The sequence below is a fragment of the Rhinopithecus bieti genome, unplaced genomic scaffold (assembly GCF_001698545.2).
Source record: "Rhinopithecus bieti isolate Rb0 unplaced genomic scaffold, ASM169854v2 scaffold_68553, whole genome shotgun sequence".
In the NCBI taxonomy this organism is placed as follows: domain Eukaryota; kingdom Metazoa; phylum Chordata; class Mammalia; order Primates; family Cercopithecidae; genus Rhinopithecus; species Rhinopithecus bieti.
Window position 1 is genome coordinate 1,088,364 of NW_016826183.1, and position 19,692 is coordinate 1,108,055.

At 51.4% G+C, this 19,692-nt stretch overlaps 1 long non-coding RNA gene across 1 annotated transcript; it reads right to left on the reverse strand.

Moving 5' to 3' along the window:
* Positions 1-4,561: 4,561 nt before the first annotated feature.
* Positions 4,562-16,997, reverse strand: LOC108522891 (uncharacterized). Its single transcript, XR_001883636.1, has 3 exons — positions 15,172-16,997; positions 5,877-6,117; positions 4,562-5,034 (listed from the first exon to the last, which is right to left on the reverse strand). It is a non-coding gene; the product is annotated as an uncharacterized LOC108522891 (long non-coding RNA).
* Positions 16,998-19,692: the final 2,695 nt, after the last annotated feature.

Consider the following 19,692-nt stretch of genomic DNA (forward strand, 5'->3'; position numbering starts at 1 on the left):
GGAGGGAGGGAGGGAAGGAGGGAGGCAGGAAAGGGAAAGATACTCTGTATAGTAAACTTTTCAATCTAACTGAACCCAAAACTTACAATAACTTCAGTTTCCCAATTGTGAAATTAAACTGCATCTTTCTATAGGCTTTATCTTTGCCTTTTAAAATTTGGTTTAGATAAATTAGACAAAACTTCTGATCTTCTACCACCAAATCCCTACACGAAGTCCCCGGAAACTTCCTTTACGCTACCACGTTATCTACTGCATTTTTCCCAGTTGAACTCATGAAGAGCTTGAGTGTGGCAGGTGTCCAGATTCACGCCTCATCGTTTCTCCCACCGATGTCCTCACCAGTCAGTGACACCAACACTGTCCTTGGGTTCCAGTCCAAACATCTCGAAGTCATGTTTTACCTCTGTGCCCTTCACTCCACCCACTCCATGTTCAGTAGTGATGGAGCGGGCTTGGGCTCGCGCATCTCTGAAATGACCTAAACGATGTCAAAGAGCTTTTTGAAAAAGCAGTTGTAAGAACGAATGTCTCCTCTTCCCCTCCATTTCCATTGGATTTTATACAACTGCATGAGCTAAAGTTTTCTACAAAATCCTTCCTCCAGGTTCCCTTTCCTCATCCCTCAGGGCCCCCCCAAGGGCAGGATAATTATTTCTTTAGTACCTATTTGCAAGATGATTTTCCAAGTATGGATTTCAAGTTCAACTTCTCAAGCCTGCAAATATGGCATCTCAAGGAGACCCACTGACCCGCCTGCCCCCATCTGCCCACCTGCCGTGGCTTGCTCGGTGCCATCCCTCTCTGCTGCAGCAGCTCCAGCCTCCACATCCTCCAGTGTCCAGCACAAGGTGCAGTCTTCCCACCCGGACTCCACTGCTGGCCTTTCCATGCTGATTTGGAGTGACATCAAGACACTCGCACAGTGGCCAAGGAGAAGTTGGAGGGCAGTTTCTGAATGCATCTTCCTTCCCAAACATGCTGAGTAGTTCTGCGGGGCAGAACCAGGTCACTGCACATCCCCATGTGTCTTTATTATGATTGCTTATAAAATGAATACATGGTCTCCCATCCGAGTACCAACCAGGCCCGACCTGTAGTCCCGGTTACTTGGGAGGCTGAGGCAGGGGAATTGCTTGAACCTGGGAGGCAGAGGTTGCAGTGAGCCAAGACTGCACCTCTGTACTCCAGCCTGGGCAACAGAGTGAGACTCTGTCTCAGAAAAAAAAAAAAAAAAATGAATAAACGAACCAAATTATGAACTTCTCCTAAACCATCAGAAGAAAGGTTCCCAGCTTTCAATGCTAACTTTGCTCCTACTGCAGAAAAGTAAGTCCCAGAAAATATGGAGATGAAACTGCAAATAACACTCTCTAATGTCTGGGAAAATACATTCTGCTCGCTTTGCTAAATCTACCGTGTATCACCTCACAAGCTAGATAAACCATCTCAAAATATGTGCTTGTTGATTTTTCTACCCAGAACATTAACTGCATCACTGGTAACAAAAGAATGTAGCATATATATTAATATGAAGGTATATTTTGATAGTGTTCTCTGTAATTATTCTAATTCTAATAGAAATATTGCTAAAATTAAGTTTAATATCATTTCGATGGGATTTCTAGCCAGGGGTAGGACAATTTGGCACCTTTATAATATTTTTTGGTAATGGTTTCTCATGTAAGCACAAGTATGCTGCAGCAGTTTATTTCCCTCAAATGATAACCAGCACGCCTTCAAAAAAAAGCTTAGCATAAAGGTTGCTGATTTCTGTTTATGAAATCCATTAACAACACAGCATTCTGATGCTCCTGCGGTCTGCGTCTTGTCGGCCCGCTCTCCTGGCAGGTGATTAAACAGCAAGACTGAGCAGACATTCAGACACAAACGTTCTCCGGGGAACCACAGGGCATGCGGCCCACTGAGGGGCAGCGAGCCTGCACAGGGGCTCACACATCTATGTCCATGGCGGGAGGTTGGAGACAAGAGGACCCTGTCCCTCCAGGGTCAGAAAGAGGGCAGACACACCTTCACAGAGCAGGAAGGGGGCCAGCTCGAATGTGAAAACATGGGCAGATATTTGCTAGCAACACAGGGAATAAGTGACTTCCTGATAATAGAAACAGAGGCGGGGGGATGCTGAGACCTGACCCCACAGTGGCCCCTGCGGAACGAAGGGAGAGCATGGCCACGTGAGGGCCTGGGGAGGCCCAGGGAATGAGGCAGACCCAGGGAGGGCACGTGGCCACGCTGCGCAATTGTAATTGGGTGGCCAAGTTGGCCTCCAAGCATCGTTGAGCACAGGGGCCATGATCAGTGGTGTGTTTCCACAAGGCCACTGCAGCAGGGTGAGAAGGATAGATGTGGATGCGAGTGGGAATGAGATGAGGGAGGGATGAGGGCGGATCAGGCAGTTGCTGCGGTCGAGTCCTGGACAGCAGGAGCCATCGCCAGGGGCCTCTCAGTGAGGACTCTGAAGGCCATTGTGTTCATCTCCTCAGCTGCGGTACAAACTACCCCAAGCCAGGCAGCTTAAAACAACAGAAATGTATTCCCCACAATTCTGGAGGGCTCATGTCAAAAATCCAGGTGTTGACAGGGCCGTGCTAGGGCTGGAGGCCCTGGGGGAGAATCCGGAATCTGCTCCCGGTCTCTCTGCCAGCTCCCGGGGGTGCTGGGAGCCCTGCAGCCCTTTGGCTGTGGACGCATCCCATGGATCTCTGCCTCTGCCGTCCGTGGCTTTCTCGCTGTGTGTGTTCACGTCTCCCTCCGCCTGTGCTGTCTCTGGGTCTCTTCTCCTCTTGTAAGGACAACATTCATGGGCTTAGGGCCCACCTTAAACCAGTATAACCTCGTCTTACCTTGATGACATCTGCAAACATCCCATTTCCAAATAAGGCCACATTCACAGGTACCACGGGTTAGGGCTTCGACATGTCTTTGTGGGGGACACAGTACCACCCGTAGCAGGCCTGGTGCTTGGTGGGGGGAGGGGGGCTGCAGGAGGCAGGGCAGAGCAGGGCTCCAGCCAAGGGCCAGGTTGGCGGGGAAGCTGGTTCGATTCCCTGGAAGGGGCCGAGGGCAGGAGGTACTGTTCCGTGTGGCTTTGGGGCTTCCTGCTGCAGTGGGCTCCAGGCAGAGAGGCCTCTGCCACCTGCCGAGGTTTTAGTTGCTGCCACTTCTTCCTTATGTTCCTCCAAATCTCTGGCTGCCCCCATCTGAACCTCAGAAGCATGCTATGGGGGCAGGGGTTCCCCGTCCTCAGCTTCAGGAGGCTGGATCCACTCCTAACTGGGGGAAACCGTTTGCTTCTTTCCCAGGGGACAGGTTGCCAAAAGGCGTACCCAGAACAGAAAGCTGAACATCTAACCAGTCTCTGCCTCCTGATGCAGACCGATGTCGTGGGAAGACCCGAGAGTCAGGACTCAGGGGTGTAAGAGTCCACCCCAGCTCTGCCCTGCGGGGCCTGTTCCGTCTCACCGGGCTCCAGTCTTCTTAACTAGAAAATGAGGGCTTCTGGTGCAAAGTCTCTAAGGAGCTTTTCAGCTTTAAAGCATTCTGAATCCCATTTTCCCGCTGACATTCTAATTTCACAGCGGGCTTATCTCCCCCTCAGAAGGGTCTTCAGCTGCAGCAGGGCCTTCCATTTTAGCTTAAATCGCTCTGACCTTTTTATCAAGCAGTTCATAAATGCCCTTGCGCTAGGAGGGGCGGTCGCAGTGTGGTCCCCAGAGAGGGTCCTCTGAGGACTCTGAAAGCTGCTTCCAAGGTTGGCGCCGAGCACAGGAGACTCCCTCTGGCTTCCACAGGCACTGAAGGGGTTTGCCCAGCGACACCTTGCTCAGCACTGCCAAGCTGGAAAACAGGTGGGTGGGGGCAGCCGCCAGGAGGGGCCAGCAAACCAGGCCCTAATCCATGAGCAAATTCCACGTTCACTGCCTCACTTTTATCTGCAGATGGGTGCGTCCTTGTGAGAAACCACAGTATTGTCCCGCACCCATGAAAGGAGGCGTGGACGTGATCCCAAGTCCCCTAAGTTAGACGGTCCAGCCTCACCTGAGCAGTCACATGGACCTGCCGGGTCCTTTGACCTCAACACCACACACTTCCCACACCTGCTGCAGGAAGGCGAGGCAGGAAGCATGCACACAAACCTCAGTATATCACAGTGGCGCTGCCATCTTGCCCGCTGAAAAGTTGATTTTCTAAACCAGAGGCAGCAAAATGGACCCGCTGGGGAATTCGTGTATCTTGTCTAGCATTTATATTAATATTTGGGGGTAGAGAGTTGAGAAGTAGAAAATATGTATGTTAAAATTTTAAGAAAAAAAAAAAAAATCAAGTAGAACTAGCCAGTCTGATATCATTAATCTGGTTCCTGCACACACTTGTCTTATAAAGTGCTAGGAAAATAGATATTTTTCTTTCATATTATGCAATTATGTATGGCATATTGCCTGTCTGTGTGGCTCGAAAATCATTACACTGGTCAAGCTGTCCCTCTAGTAAAAGCAGACCACCACTTCATAGGTTAAAAAGACGTCTGCAAGCTATTTAATACTAAGCTTCATTCAATTAACCTTCATTTTTGTCTCAAAATAATCCTGACCATTTAATATATAACCCATCACTCCAAAAAGCAATGATTGTACTGTGAAAACATGATTCTTTAGGCATGGAATTTGGTTGTTCACAAATTATTTTCCTTTTATGGCTAGAACCCTAAAATAATATCAGCAACTGGTGGGAGGGAGGGCGGGAAGGGGAGGAGACAGACTCGGAGGACACGTGTGAGAAAGAGGCAAAGGAAGCTCCTTGCTGCTGCTGCTGTCCTTGCTGCTATTCTGCCCAGGCTTCGTTTTACAGGATCAATGTCAGGGTGTCACTGGGTCAACAGCAGGGAGGTCTCTCAGCAGGGACACCCAGGCCAGCGAACACACTGATGCACTGTGCTCCGCTACTGGCCGGTGATCACTTCAGCTCCTCTGGGGGAAGACTTTCCGGCCTGAGCCATCGCGTTCCAGGGAGTTCCTGAGGACAAAGAGTATCATGGAGTCTCTGGGCACAGCCCCTCGCTCCTCTGCAGGACCTGAATTGTCATCCCACAGCAACCGAGCCGGCACACCCTCAGCACAGCTGCAGGATAACTCTTCTCCACTCCTCCTATGGCAAGCAGGTTGGCATCACCCACGGGGCCTGCCGTACCCACGAGTGGCACCTGGAGAGGGACAAGAGGAGACAGGGCACTGCCTCCTCCGGACAGGTGTCGAATGGAGTCAAGATCCCTCGATTGTCAGAGACCAAGGGGTCCAAAGGACCCATGCCCCCAGCACCTTCCCCAGCCTGTGAGCAGGCCGTGGTCCCACGCTTTCCTCCACAGCCATGGAAATGGTACTGTGGGCAGGGAGGGGTCTCTTTAGCCAAGGACACCTGGCTCCCCCTTCATCTTGAGGGCAGTATTTCTCTGGTGGGTTGGAAGCGCTCATTACTCACATTGGGAATGACACTTCTGGGCTGGCCAGTGTGGGGGACTTTGGGAGGGACTGCATTCCTCTCAGTAAAGCGGCAGGGAACACACAAGCTTATGGCACGTGTTGGACCAAATACCAATGAAAACACCAGACAGGGTAGCTTTACAAACACATGTCCAAAGAGTTTCCCTTGTCCTCATGGATGGAATTCACCTACTTCCTCTCAACACTGGACTCAGGCAATGCTGGAGAGTAATCCAATTTCATGCAATTCAATGAATACAGTGAGGCCAAGGGGAAAAAGCCCTCTCCTTCCCCTGAGAAGGCTCGCAGACCTCCAGGCAAGCAAAGTGCGATGATGGGCTGCACCGTGCGGCACAGTGGAGGGCAGAGGAAACTCACGGTGCTCCGGCATCAGCAGGGCTGGTAGGGCGGGCGCTCACAGTGAGTCAGGAAGGTGAGCTCGTCATCAGACACAGCAGACACAGGCAGGAGGTGAAGGAGGATCAATGGGGAGACAAGCCATGAGCCGCACTCCCTGGAGAGCCAAGGGGCTGGCAGGCAGAGGAGGAGGGTGGCGGGAGGGTGTGGCTGAAGTCAAACAGGAAAGCAGCTTTGCGGAATGAAGACCAGGATGGGCTTCCTGGAAGAGAAGTAAGGGAAGTGAGGGAGCCAGTCTGCTGCCCACCAGACCAGAGTTCGCTGGGCCGGAGGGAGCTGGGAATAAAGACACAGGAGCCGGCAGCCCCTCTTCCTCCTCCTCCTGCCCTCCCACTGCCACCCATACAAAATCAGCCCTGGGACACTCAGGAAAAGGAGAGTCTTCAAAACAAAGAAAGAGATAGACAAAAGGCAGCAAGAGGTCCCACATGTGCATCTAAATATCAGGGGCAATCCACACGTATCCCCCATCCTGACCTCACATTTACAAATTTAATTCCGCATAGATTGTAAGTCTCACCGTGAAAGGTGAAATAATACAACTTTAAGAAAATGTGGGAGAAGAAATAAAAGCACTAAAACCACGAAAGGAAAGAAAAAGATACATTGAACCACATTAAAACAAGAACTATTATTTACCAAAAGGCACCACTGAGAGAGAAAAGTCAGCCCACAGAGAAGGCATTCACAAGACATGCATTTGGCAAAGGACTTGTGCAAATCAACAAGAAAAATCCAATACATCCAGACAACTCAAAGAAATGGGAAAATGACTCGGATAGGTACTACGCAGAAGAGGATAGCCATGTGGCCAGTAAATAGACGAAAACATGGTTGATATCTCCCACAGGGCCATGCAACACCCTGCACATGTGAGAACCACTGACGTGACAAAGGCAGCACCCAGCGTGTAAGGGAGTGCGACACCAGCTCTCATCTCTATTGAGAAAGTGTTCACTCATCCATTCCAGAGCAGGGTTTGCAGCATCTACTGATGCTGAGAACTCATCTCCCTTTGGCCCAGCAACCCTGCTCCTAGACATGCACACGACAGCAACGCGTATGTGTGTGCACCCAAAGACAGAAATCCACACATCATCACCACAGCGAGATTCGTAGTTGCCAAAAACTAGAAACAACCCAGCACCCACCTATAATGGAATGGATTCCTAATTGTGGCGTGTTTACACAGTCAAAGCTATGCCGCAACAATGAAGATGAACAAGCTTCAACTAGACACAACAAAAGGGTTTTGCTCACATACAATGGTGAGCAAAAAAAGCAGACACACAAGCGCACGCAGTGTGGCTCGGTGTATGTGTGGTTCAAAACCGTGCTGTTCAGAGGCAGGAGGTGCATGCTGTCGGAATGGGGGTTAAGGACAGGTGGGAGGCACGAGGGGCTTGCAGGATGTGGGAGGGGTGCTGCTCCTTCCTCTATCCTGTTTGCCTGGATATGTTTCATTTGTGACGATTCACTGAGCAATGTATTTAGAATCTTCACTTCCCTTCTATCTGTTTGTAGTGGGCTGAATGGGGGCCCCATAAAACACAGTTCTGCAACTAGTTCCCAGAATCTCTTACAATGAGAGTCAGCCCTACCTGATATGCCAGAAGATGTGATTATGGTGAGGGTCTTGAAAGGAGGAATTTATCCCAGATTATCCACGTGGGCTGGAAACCTAATAAAATGAGGGCGTCCTTGTAAGACAGAGAAAAGGCCACACGGCGACTTGGAGAAGATCGTGTGAAGATACAGGCAGAGCTTCAAGGGACGTGGCACAAGCCAAGGAGCCCCTGGAGCACCCAGAGCTGGAAGAGGCAGGAAAGATCCTTTCCTGGGGCCTTCAGAGTAAGCACAGTCCCACTGAATTCAGACTTCTGGTTTCCAGAACTATCAGGGTAAATTTTTAAGGCTGGGCCCAGGTGGCTCGTGCCTGTAATCCCAGCACTCTGGGAGGCTAAGGCGGGCAGATCACTTGGCTCAGGAGTTTGAGAGAATAAATTTCTGTTGTTTTAAGCGACCATGTCTGTGTTCATTTGTAAAAGCAGCGGCAGGAAACAGATCCACTCTTCTACTTCAATGAAATGAGGAAATTAAACAGTAAAATCGAATTCTGCCTGGACCCCTCTCTTAGGCCAAGTAAGTCAGAGCAGGCTGGGGAGGGCCTGAGCGTCAGGCAGCTCCCATTCCCGGGTGGTGCCAAGGGTTCCCCGGGCTCAAGAGGCTTCACCAGGAAGGGAGACTCCCTGCCGCCTCAGGCCCCCGAAAAGGCCCTCAGAGATGTGGGGTCGGGGGCAGCAAAGTTTCTGGGACCACTCGGCCGGGTTTCCGGGCCTCACTGAGACCCTTCTGAGGTTTGCAGTCATGAATCGTAAGTGAGCCTCAGCCAGCTGTGTAACTGTCTCCCGCGATGTTCACTCAGGGTAGATGAATGGGTTTAATCAGAGCTGGGACATTTCCAAGTGAATTCTAAAAGACAGGGAAGAGGGCAAGGGAACTGAGGATGCTCAAATGAAGGAATGACATGAAGAGCCACAGAATCTTACCTGGGTAAGAAAGGCACTAAGGATGGAGGGAATGCTAGGGAGCAAAAATGTAGTAAGAAGAATGAATGGGAAGCCTCCATGGGGGCCGGAAAGCACCGCAGTGGGGGCTCACCCAGGAGGCTGGGCAGGTGGAGGCAGTCAGAGAGGGAGGCAGAGGCTGGGGGAAGACAGGCTGAGGTCCAGACATGGGAGAAGGAGGCAGAGGCTGGAGGGAGACAGGCTGAGGTTCAGACATGGGAGAAGGAGGCAGAAGGTGGGGGGAGACAGGCTGAGGTTCAGCCTCAGGAGGAGGCAGAGGCTGGGGGGAGACAGGCTGAGGTCTAGACACGGGAGAAGGAGGCAGAGGTTAGGGGGAGACAGGCTGAGGTTCAGCCTAGGGAGGAGGAGGCAGAGGCTGGGGGGAGACAGGCTGAGGTTCAGCCTGGGGAGAAGGAGGCAGAGGCTGGAGGGGGACAGGCAGAGGGACCGGACATGGGAGAAGGAGGCAGAGGCCAGAGGGAGACAGGCTGAGGTCCAGACATGGGAGAAGGAGGCAGAGGCTGGAGGGAGACAGGCTGAGGTTTAGCCTCAGGAGAAGGAGGCAGAGGCTGGGGAAGACAGGCTGAGGTTTAGCCTCAGGAGAAGGAGGCAGAGGCTGGAGGGAGACAGGCTGAGGTCTAGACATGGGAGAAGGAGGCAGAGGTTAGGGGGAGACAGGCTGAGGTTCAGCCTCGGGAGGAAGGAGGCAGAGGTTAGGGGAGACAGGCTGAGGTTCAGCCTAGGGAGGAGGAGGCAGAGGCTGGGGGGAGACAGGCTGAGGTTCAGCCTGGGGAGAAGGAGGCAGAGGCTGGAGGGGGACAGGCAGAGGGACCGGACATGGGAGAAGGAGGCAGAGGCCAGAGGGAGACAGGCTGAGGTCCAGACATGGGAGAAGGAGGCAGAGGCTGGAGGGAGACAGGCTGAGGTTTAGCCTCAGGAGAAGGAGGCAGAGGCTGGGGAAGACAGGCTGAGGTTTAGCCTCAGGAGAAGGAGGCAGAGGCTGGAGGGAGACAGGCTGAGGTCTAGACATGGGAGAAGGAGGCAGAGGTTAGGGGGAGACAGGCTGAGGTTCAGCCTCGGGAGGAGGAGGCAGAGGCTGGGGGGAGACAGGCTGAGGTTCAGCCTCAGGAGAAGGAGGCAGAGGCTGGGGAAGACAAGCTGAGGTTTAGCCTCAAGAGAAGGCGGCAGAGGCTGGAGGAAGACAGGCTGAGGTCTAGACATGGGAGAAGGAGGCAGAGGCTGGGCGGAGACAGGCTGAGGTTCAGCCTCGGGAGAAGGAGGCAGAGGCTGAGGGGAGACAGGCTGGGGGTCCAGCCACAGGAGAAGAAGGCCACGGCATGGTTAGAGCTGTGGGAAAAGGTGGTTAGTGCTGTGAGGAGGTCCCATAACAGAAACCAGGCATTTGGCAGATTATCCTCAAGGAGACCAATGACTTAAAAACGGTGCCAGGTTGGAACATGAAAGGAACACCATGACCAGGGCCCAGAACCTCAGGGAATGAGGGAGTGGTCCTGTAGGTCAGGGATAAGAGCGATGGGACATGGGCTTAGACGGGCTGTGTGTCTGGCAGAGGGTGAAGGAGAGCGTGTGGACAAGGCTGCAGGGAGCGGAGCAGGGAGGGCCATGCCTCAGTGGTGAGAGAGGGAGCAGCCTCCCTGTGAGAACTCAGAGGATGGCCGACTTGTGTGAAGGGGACACTCAGAGAAGAGGTGAGGATGCAGTAGTGCTTTCTGCACCCAGGTCTGCAGAGCTCACTGAAAAGTAATACATCACCACTCTTGAGCCATGGGAATTAGACTATCTGGGTATATTTGTGAAATAGCCAAAGAAAGGCAGCTTTCCAATCCTTCACCCCTGAAAGTTCACAGACTCGGTCTATGTGACATCACTGCATCCTTCAGAGCAGGTCCTCCCAGAGTTCACCCTTCTAAATACAAAAACTGGCCAAGTGGAGCTAGGAGTGTGTCGTTCCCTGGGACATTCCCAGGTCCCTATTGTGTGACAACTACTAGGGAGGCACAAGAGGCACCAAGTTCCTCCACGGGAGACCCTCTTCCCCTGGTGGTTCTCTGCTGGTGCTGAGCCACTGTGTGCAGCCATGACGCCCAGGCAGGCCCTCACCCCAGGTGCCTCTGGGGTCTCCTGGATGCTGCTGCTGCTTGCTGGGCTGCTCACTGAACAGGTTGCCCTTGGTGCCTACATGCCCCACCCTCAGCACCAACCCCTGTGACGGCAGGGACCCCACTGCCCTGGACCGAAAGCTCTCCCTTCTTTCCTGTCTGCCCCATGGCCATCCTGGAAGGCATCACCAACAGAAAGCCATTCCAGAAAGGGTTCTCTCTGCCCAAATGGATGTGGCTGCCCTGTGTGAGCTCCAGGCTACCATCTGATGACATCTCATCTTCTTCCTGAAACCAAGATACCCCTGGCTGGTGGAAAGTGAATGGCCTTGGAGTCGAAAGAGACTATTTCAGGCAGACCTGTTGTGGTCCTTTCCTGTTGCTGTTGTAACAAGTCATCACAATCTTAGCAGCTTAGAACAACACTAGTTGTTTATCATCTTGGGATTCTGTAGGTTAGGAGTTCCAAAGCAGGTCTCCCTGGGCTACACTCAAGGTGTCAGCAAGGCTGGTTCCTCCTGGAGGCACGGGGTTGGCGGGGGTGGGGGGACTTCTGCTCCCTGGCCTTTCCAGCTTCTAGAAGCCACCCACATTCTTTGGTCCTCTTAAGCCAACAGCCTTGTGTCTCTCTGACCACGCCTCTGTGCTCAGGCTCCCCGTGAGTCTCCTCTTCCACCTTCCTCTCCCACTTCTAAGGACCCCTGTGATTACATGGGGGTACCCAAATAATCCAGGGGAATCTCCCTATTTTAAAGCCATTTGGCATTTGTTTTCCTCTGCTAATGGCTGCACAAAGGAAAAGTCTTTTCTTTTCAATTTGTTCACTGACGCTGCTGCTGTGTCCCCATAGGAAAGCAGGGGTCCCACCAGGCAGGTTGGAGGGGACCGGTCTCTGGTTTCCTGAGCTCCCTGCAACTATGGCTCCAAGCTCCGCACCGCACAGGTGATCCCACCCCTCCTGGGCCCCAGTTTGCAGAAGCTGTCACAGCCATTGAGGAGAATTAGGAGAGACACAACAAGCATGCCTATGTATGTGGCATACATAAAAAGGTCTAGAAGGACACTCAACAAACAGCCTTAGTGGTCCATCTCTGCAGAGGGGGCCACAGAACTGAGAGCTCAGCAACATGACGTTGAACCAAAGCAGACACTTCCCCGTGCCATTTCTGGGAGGGCTGACTGGTGCCACTTTTTAGGGTAGCAGTTTGGTAATAATTAGCAACATTTAAGTACACATAATTCCATCTTAAGAAATTAATCCCAAGGGACTCCGCAGATGCCAGTTGAGGACCATGAACAATGGCGTACCCCATGGCACTGCTGGCATCATAGAGTCTAGGCACATGCGACTCCTCCATGCCATGGGCGCCGCTGACGGACCTGCCAGCCCTGCCCCTGCTGACAAAGATTTGCAAAGGTATTTCAAGCGAAAAAAGAAAAACCCTGAAGGGTGTGTATAATGCGATCCTCTATGTATTTTTCTGAGCACCTGAATATACGCGTAGAGGGCATCTGGTTTGCCTGGGAAGATGTGCGTGGTTACAAACACTGAGGCTGGGTCTGGAATGCTCTGCACCATTCACATTTTTCACCAGGAAAAACAAGTGTGCGAAACAGCAGTGTTACATACGCTATCTGCTTCTGCTTGCTGCACAAAAATAACATTTGTACAAACAAAAGACTATTTAAGCTTAACAAGAGCAGCAATAAAAAACAGGTCCAAATCAATCCTGTGTATGCCCGGTTTCTGTATGGGAGGGCTCTGTGCTGAGTAAGCTCTCTGGTTGCACACTGTGCACAGTTAATAAGTGGTTATTAATAATAGCAATGATAATGGCCTCCACGTGCTACTGAAATGCAATTAGTTTCACAGTGGGGCATGATACACATCTGAGGACAAACATTCAATTTTCACTCACATCCCAAACTTTTAAGCGGTCAGACCAACAGTTTGCATAAAAGGCCCATCCTGTGTGTTGCATTGTCTTAATTTCATAACTCGACCACACCCCGGGCCCCAGCTGCTGCTTTTGATTAAATCAATGGACGACTGTGTTAACATCCCTTTGGGACTCTGACACTCTAGGCTGCATGTGGCTGTAAATTAATAAACGCTGGGCAAAAAGAGATTGCCCAGAGGGCACCTTAAACTATGTGCCTCTTCCCCTAACATATCTCGGGAGAAAAAGAAGGGTCTCTGGAGGGTTGATGAGATGGACACGCAGAGTGAGCATGGGAGGGCAGGCAGGGAAGGGACCACCTCTTCCTCATCAGCAGCCCCTCCACAGGCAGGTGGCTGAGAAAGGCACAGGAAAAGGGCTCAGGGCATTTTCAAGAGGAAGCTGGGCAGGAAGGAGAGGGGGAGAGCTGGAAGGAGGAGGCAGGATGCGGCAGGCCCTAGGGTCGTCTTTGCATCCAGCCACCTCCCCCAGCCTTGAGAAGAGGAACACGAAGTTAGGAACAGATGATGGCCGATGAAAAGGTGAAAATAAACCAGGTGTGATGCATTGAAGAGGATGACACCTGCGAGTCCTGCAGCCACAGCAGACAGAGGCCTCCCCAACCCATCCACCCGCAGCTGCAGGTGGCACCCGACAATGGCTGTGCCTCCCAGGACTCCAGTTGGAGACTCGGGAATCCTCCCACCTGGAGAAACGGGAAGACTCCTGCTTGCTTTTCCAGTTCCATTGTGTACCTTGGTCCTGCCAGCATCCATGCCCTGACTTAAGGCTACTCCAGGCAGGGGCAAAGGTGAGGCCAGCCAGGGAGGCAGCAGCCGTGGATGTGGGCAGGGCCATGGACAAAGCCGCTCATCTGCAGCTTCCGGACGAAACCTCTGGTGAGCACGGTCACCATCCATGCCGCTCCTCAGCACTCCCAGAGGGAGCCTGCAGATGGCCCTGCGTGAATGGCTGCTGTTTCTTATTCCAAACTCTGTCTAGACAGTGAGGTGCAATGCTGGGCCTTGCGCTCCTCAGATGAACTAAACTTGAAAACCCACAATGACGCATCTAGGGTTTAAATTTACTTACATGAAATTCAATTTTTAGCCTTAAGTCACTCTGACAAAGTAAGTTTCTACAGGAAAGGGCCAACATGAGCACCCAGTGAATGGAAATCCAGGCCGTCCTTCATCCTGAAGGTGCCAGAGCAGGCCCCACCGGCTGCCTGAGAGCTCCTGCTCCCTGTCCATGCCCTCTGCCCCTGCCTGTCTCTGTTCTCTGCCCCTGCCTGTCTCTGTTCTCTGCCCCTGCCTGCCTCTGTTCTAAGGACTGTAAGAGCTAAACCTAAGATCACTCGACTCCCTTGTAATCAGGGGGGCCATACGACAGTATTCTTGCCCATGAGATGTGAGCAGAAGTCCCTGAGAAAGACAGCCCTTCCAGAATCAAATGGCAAAGCTTCCACAGGAGAAATCTTTTTGCCCATCAACCTTTGCCCTCCCTCTTCTATGTTATTCCTGCCTGGAATGCAAACATGATGCCTGGAGGTGCAGCAGCCATCTTGTAATGTCAGGACAGAGCCCATGCTGAGGATGGCAGAGCAGACTGGTGAGCTTAGGTCCCGGTTGATGTCTGTGAGGAGCTACTGCTGTCCGGGCAGACAGCTTCGCATTGTTGTTGCAGGAGAAAAATTAATTTCTGTCTTTGCATCTCACTCTCACCTGAACCTTTCCTAATTTGCAGCAAACCTACGTAAAACAGTAAAGGACAATCATAACTAAAATAAAATACAACACATATGTATACATATGTGTATAAATAAATGTATAAATGCACATTTATAATTATTTTCAGTGCATATTTAAATTGAGATAAGTTATGTAAAATTATTTTTTAAATTTTAAGGTATGATGGATGTTATTATCTCGCATAAGATTGCTCACTCCTAAAAAAAACCTGGAAAACTTCAACGATAGTGGAAAACAGAGATGCTTTTAATGCATCATGAAAATCCTAGCACAAGCCCAAGTGGAAATACGATTCCCCAACAGAAATGCAAAGGCAGAAAAGCCCCCTGAAAGAAGGATCCTAGCAGTCTGCCTTCCTCCTACATGACTGCCTGAATTGTTGGTAAGTAAATGGCTTTGTAGAATGTAACATGGTCACAAACCCCAAGAAGCCAACTGCACAAGGAGAGGCAAGCAGACCCAGTGCCGAGCAGAACAGGGCAGGGCCATGAAGGAAAACAAAGGGACATGTGACTGCCTGAGCACCAGAGGAGCCCCAGCCACAACCGGTACTCAAGGGGCAGCCCCACCTCTCTGCTGCTTTGCTGATTTCTGATTCTGAGCAAAGGATGCTATAAATAAAGCTAGAAATAAATATTCCACCAGTGTCTCCCTTGTTTTCCCAGCCTCTGTTCCAAATTTCCTCTTCATGCTCAGCTGCAGGATGAAGCCAACCTCCTTCCTGCTCTCATGATCATAATGGCTGTGCTGTGAAGACCGCAGCTACGGGGATCTTGTGACCTCAACTGGTCCGTACCCACATCGAGGTAATGGCTAATCTGTCTCCTTTCTCTATATGTCTGAAAGAAAATAATAAACTGACCTGAGCATGAGCTCACCTAAGCGTGCTGTTCCGTGCCTGGGAGACTTCTCAGCATCACCATCCTCATCCCCATCTTCATGGAACCAGGGCTAAAGGTCCGGCAGACATGTTAGAAGATGCAATGTGCAAAAAAAAAAAAAAAAAAAAAAAATGAAAAGAAAAAAAAATGAGACAGTTGCTCTGGGAACCAAGACTAGCAATCAAACTCAGTAAAACAAAGACAGGAATAACCAAAGTGGCCCTTTATTGACTGATTGCTATTGATTGGCTGATCAATTACTTACCATGTCCCCGGCACCACAGAGAGTAAACGTGTAAGCACATGCCTTCCTTCTATCAACACTGGGAGGTTGTTCTCCCTACTCTAGAAGTGCCCCCTGCTGAGAGAAGCCACCAGGCCATACAGCAAGGAAGGGGCCAAGCTGGGCCCGAAACTGATGCCTGCCAGTTCCCCCTGCCCGGCCGGGACCATGGGCTGTAGCACAGGGTCTCCACCATCAGGCATGGCTTTGAGCTGCAGACAGGTCAGGCCTCAGGAACCCAGCCAAACCAGGTAAGGCCTACGTCGGGAGCCCCCATATCAGGCTGGGAAGTGAAAGAGTGGCTGGTGATTCAGCATGCAGCACAGCCCATCACTGAGAGGTCCACTATCTGGCCATGGGCTGAGCAAGGGGCTCCTGGGGCTGGGAGCTTGCTGGGAGCCGCCTCCCAGGTCATTCGCCTGGGCTGCCAGGGCCGGGCAGTGTCTGAGCTGAAGACTTGAGTAAGCACCTGCTTACCACAATGGTGCCCAAATTCCCCAAGGCTGCAGCTCTCTACAGCATGTGCCTTTTACCATCCCCACCTCATCCATCCTTGGGCGCTTATATCATTTTCCTGGGGATGCTGTAAAAATCTTCACAAGCTTAGTGGCTAAAAAGAACAGAAATTTGGTCTCTCGTGGTTCTGGAGGGGAAAAGTCTGAAACTAAGGTGTCAGCAGAGCTGTGCTCTCTTGGAAGGCTCCAGGGCAGGGTCCTCCTGGATTCTTGCAGCTTCCGGTGACCCTGGAGCTCCTTGGGGTGCCTTGGCTTGCAGGTGCATCAGTTTGATCGGCCACTGTCCTCACCTGGCATGCTCTCCTGTGTGTCTCTATTTTCTCTTATAAGAACACAAGTCATTAGACTTAGGGTTGACCCTAATCCAGTATGACCTAGTTTTAACTTAACTGGCTACATCAGGAAAAACTTGAGTTCCAAATGAAGTCACATTCTGAGGTTTCAGGTGGACACGATTTGGGTGAAGCACCATTCGACCCAGTTCAGGCTACCATCTGCAAACTTTCCCAATTGCCCTGCCTTATCCCTAAGTCCCTAAAAGACTGGATGACTACACACACACACATACACACACACACACACACACGCACACAGATGCTTGCACGCGGAGCTTATAAGTACGTACATATGGATACACACATACGTGTGTATATACATTGTTGTATTGAAATGAATTAGCTCTATAACTTAGAGGTGCCTTCTAAACAAAACTGGGAATCTGAGACTGGAAGAGGAACCAAAACAGGGTTCCATGAGGTCCCTGCTCCTAATGCAGCTCTTTGGCAGCTGGGAGAAATGGCATCTTCCATGCAGAGGTTACTGGTCACCTTGGCACCTGCGTTCCCACTCACACTCTGCCTGAACGACCATCCCAATACATTCCACTGCTCACCCCAACCAGCAATGAGTACAGCCCCAGTGACTTCAGGGTGTGACGTGCTCAAAGCTCCCGCAAGCTGAAGGTGAGACCAGCACACACAGCACAGCCCACCTAGTATCTATCACCGAGCACGAGGCGAGTCACCTTCCCCATCTCCCTCAGTCCCCGCTCCCCTCCACCTCTAGCACATTCTGTCTGATGGAATGACCCAAGGTAGTCTGAGCAGCAGAACCCCCTCCCCCCAACCCCAGCAAATTCCAGGCTGCAGCTGGCCGACCCTGGAGACGTCCCTTCCCAGTTCGGGACCCTGGCTCCCTCTGTGAGTGGGGTGGGTCTGGGGATAAACGAGGTACCATCCCTCAAACCTGTGCACAGTGCCCGATCCAGAGTCGGTGATCAACACCCCTTCCTGTGGAACAGCGCCAGGGTCTCTCCACAGAGTTGGAGATGCTGATCTTGGGCTCCCGAGGATAATGGCAGCTGGCACTGCCCTCTGCAGTGGCGCCATCGAAGCTGCTCCATCTGCCTCCAGAGCCAAGCCCTGTGATGAGGCCAAGCCTCAGACGGCAGGATCATCAGGGCAACCACAGGGACATTGCCTAGCAGGCCTGGGCTTTGACAGGGCTCCAGAGAGTGCTGGAGGAGCTGGGTCCCCAGCTGTGTCCACCCAGGTAAGAGAACACCCCCAGACGGGTCAGCTCGGGGACCTCAACCCACATAGACTTCATGACTATTTTGGAGGTATGTTTTATTAAGTCTCAGCTTCAGCATTTGAGTACACATGGTGTGTGCAAGCCTTCCAGTATCAAAGTGGACGGAGCGCAGGGCTGTAAGTCACAGGATCCTGCGGGACACCCGGCCCCTCCCTGACCAGCCACACGCCCGTGGCCAGTCAGCCAGCCCCGAAAGGCTGGGTTTATGTTGATACTAAAGAGTTGCTATCGGCCGGGCGCGGTGGCTCAAGCCTGTAATCCCAGCACTTTGGGAGGCCGAGACGGGCGGATCACGAGGTCAGGAGATCGAGACCATCCTGGCTAATACGGTGAAACCCCGTCTCTACTAAAAAATACAAAAAACTAGCCGGGCGACGAGGCGGGCGCCTGTAGTCCCAGCTACTCGGGAGGCTGAGACAGGAGAATGGTGTGAACCCAGGAGGCGGAGCTTGCAGTGAGCTGAGAGCCGGCCACTGCACTCCAGCCTGGGCGGCAGAGCAAGACTCCGTCTCAAAAAAAAAAAAAAAAGAGTTGCTATCAAGTTTATTCAAAATTATCATGTTCTGCCTGCAAAACACCTGGATTAGCAATCGGCTTGATGACGGAACCGCTGTGCCATTCGGTCTGCTTGTAAGCAGGGTATTATACTTCAGAGGGCTCTAGTCTCCAAGAAACCTGCGAGAATGATGCCACCTGCATCTGTGCCAACACGGCAGTGTGCTGACGCTTCAGGTCTGTGTACAATAAATCACTGCGGCCAGACAGTCCTCAAATTAGAACTGGCCTCCTCTATATTTCCAATGCATTTAAAATTACATGGGCACATGCACCCCATCTCTGTGTTTGCCAGGCACTTACCAAAAACAAACAGCCCAGTATGTGTGTGGTTTTGAAACTGTATGTGTATAAATGACAAGCTGGAGCTTGTGTCTGTGTCTTCCGCAGAGAACCTGTACTTACCAGCTCAGGAAGGGGGCACTGACCTCCACCTGGGAAATGAGGAAATTCAAGTCTTCCTCTGGGAGAGCGTCCTCAGGGGCTTCCTGTGACACTGCTGGGGACACAGAAATCCCCCCATGCCTCCTGCTGGCAGCCACCTATGCACGCACCACTCCTGCCCCATGGTCTAGTGGTCCTGCACACTGCAGCTTGTCCTACCCTCGGAGGATCTGCACTCCCGGAGTTCTGCTGAAGTGTGTGCATGCCAGGGCCATCTGTAAAAGTTCCGGCTTTCTCAGCTGGGTGACTCCCACTGCCACCCACAGTATTTCTTCCTTATCACCAAGTCATGCCATTTGTTTCCTTTTTGTGTCATTTAGTTATTTTTCTTCCAAGAAACAGAAGAGAATCTTTTGGTACAATGAAGAAGACACACACTGCTTCTGATTCTTGAAACACCCAGACTTACTTGTGTTATAGAATTTGAGGAATTTGAGGCCAAATGCATCCATCAGTTTGCTCATTCATTTGTTTAATAATTGATATGTACCCATGACGTCTCAGTCACTGTGAGAAGTCCAGGGTATAGTAGTGGACAAGGCTGGTGTGGTCCAGGCTCTTAAGGAGATTATAGTCTTGAAGGTCAGATACTTCCTCCGTAACTCTGAGAGTTACCTTTGATACTTACTGGATGTCAAAGGAGAGTTTGACAAACTGACCAGCCCTGGTCTGAGGTGTCAGAGAAGGTGAGGTAACAGAAATGACTTTTACACTGCAACCTGAAAGGTGGGCACAGGTGAGCCAGGTAAAGAGATGAGCTATGTGGAGGTGTGGTGGACCGGGAGGATGAAATACGAGTATGACTGGAGTGAAAATAAATAAATACATACATACCTACATACATACATACACACATACATACATAAAAACAAGGAAATAGGATACTTAGGAGACTTAGCGATGGCAATGATACCAGGCCAGGGGAAGAGGGAGGGACAGAAAGGAGGCAAAGATGATATGACCAGATAAAAGTTCATGCCACTTTCTGAGGCAGACACAGAGAGAGACTTGGGTGGGAAAGGTATCTGTGTAATTTTAGAGACACTGAGTTTGAGGTTCCTGGGGAATAGCAGAGAGGAAAAATTTAAAAAAATGGAAGCTGGGTTACAGAAGTGTAGGACTCATGTA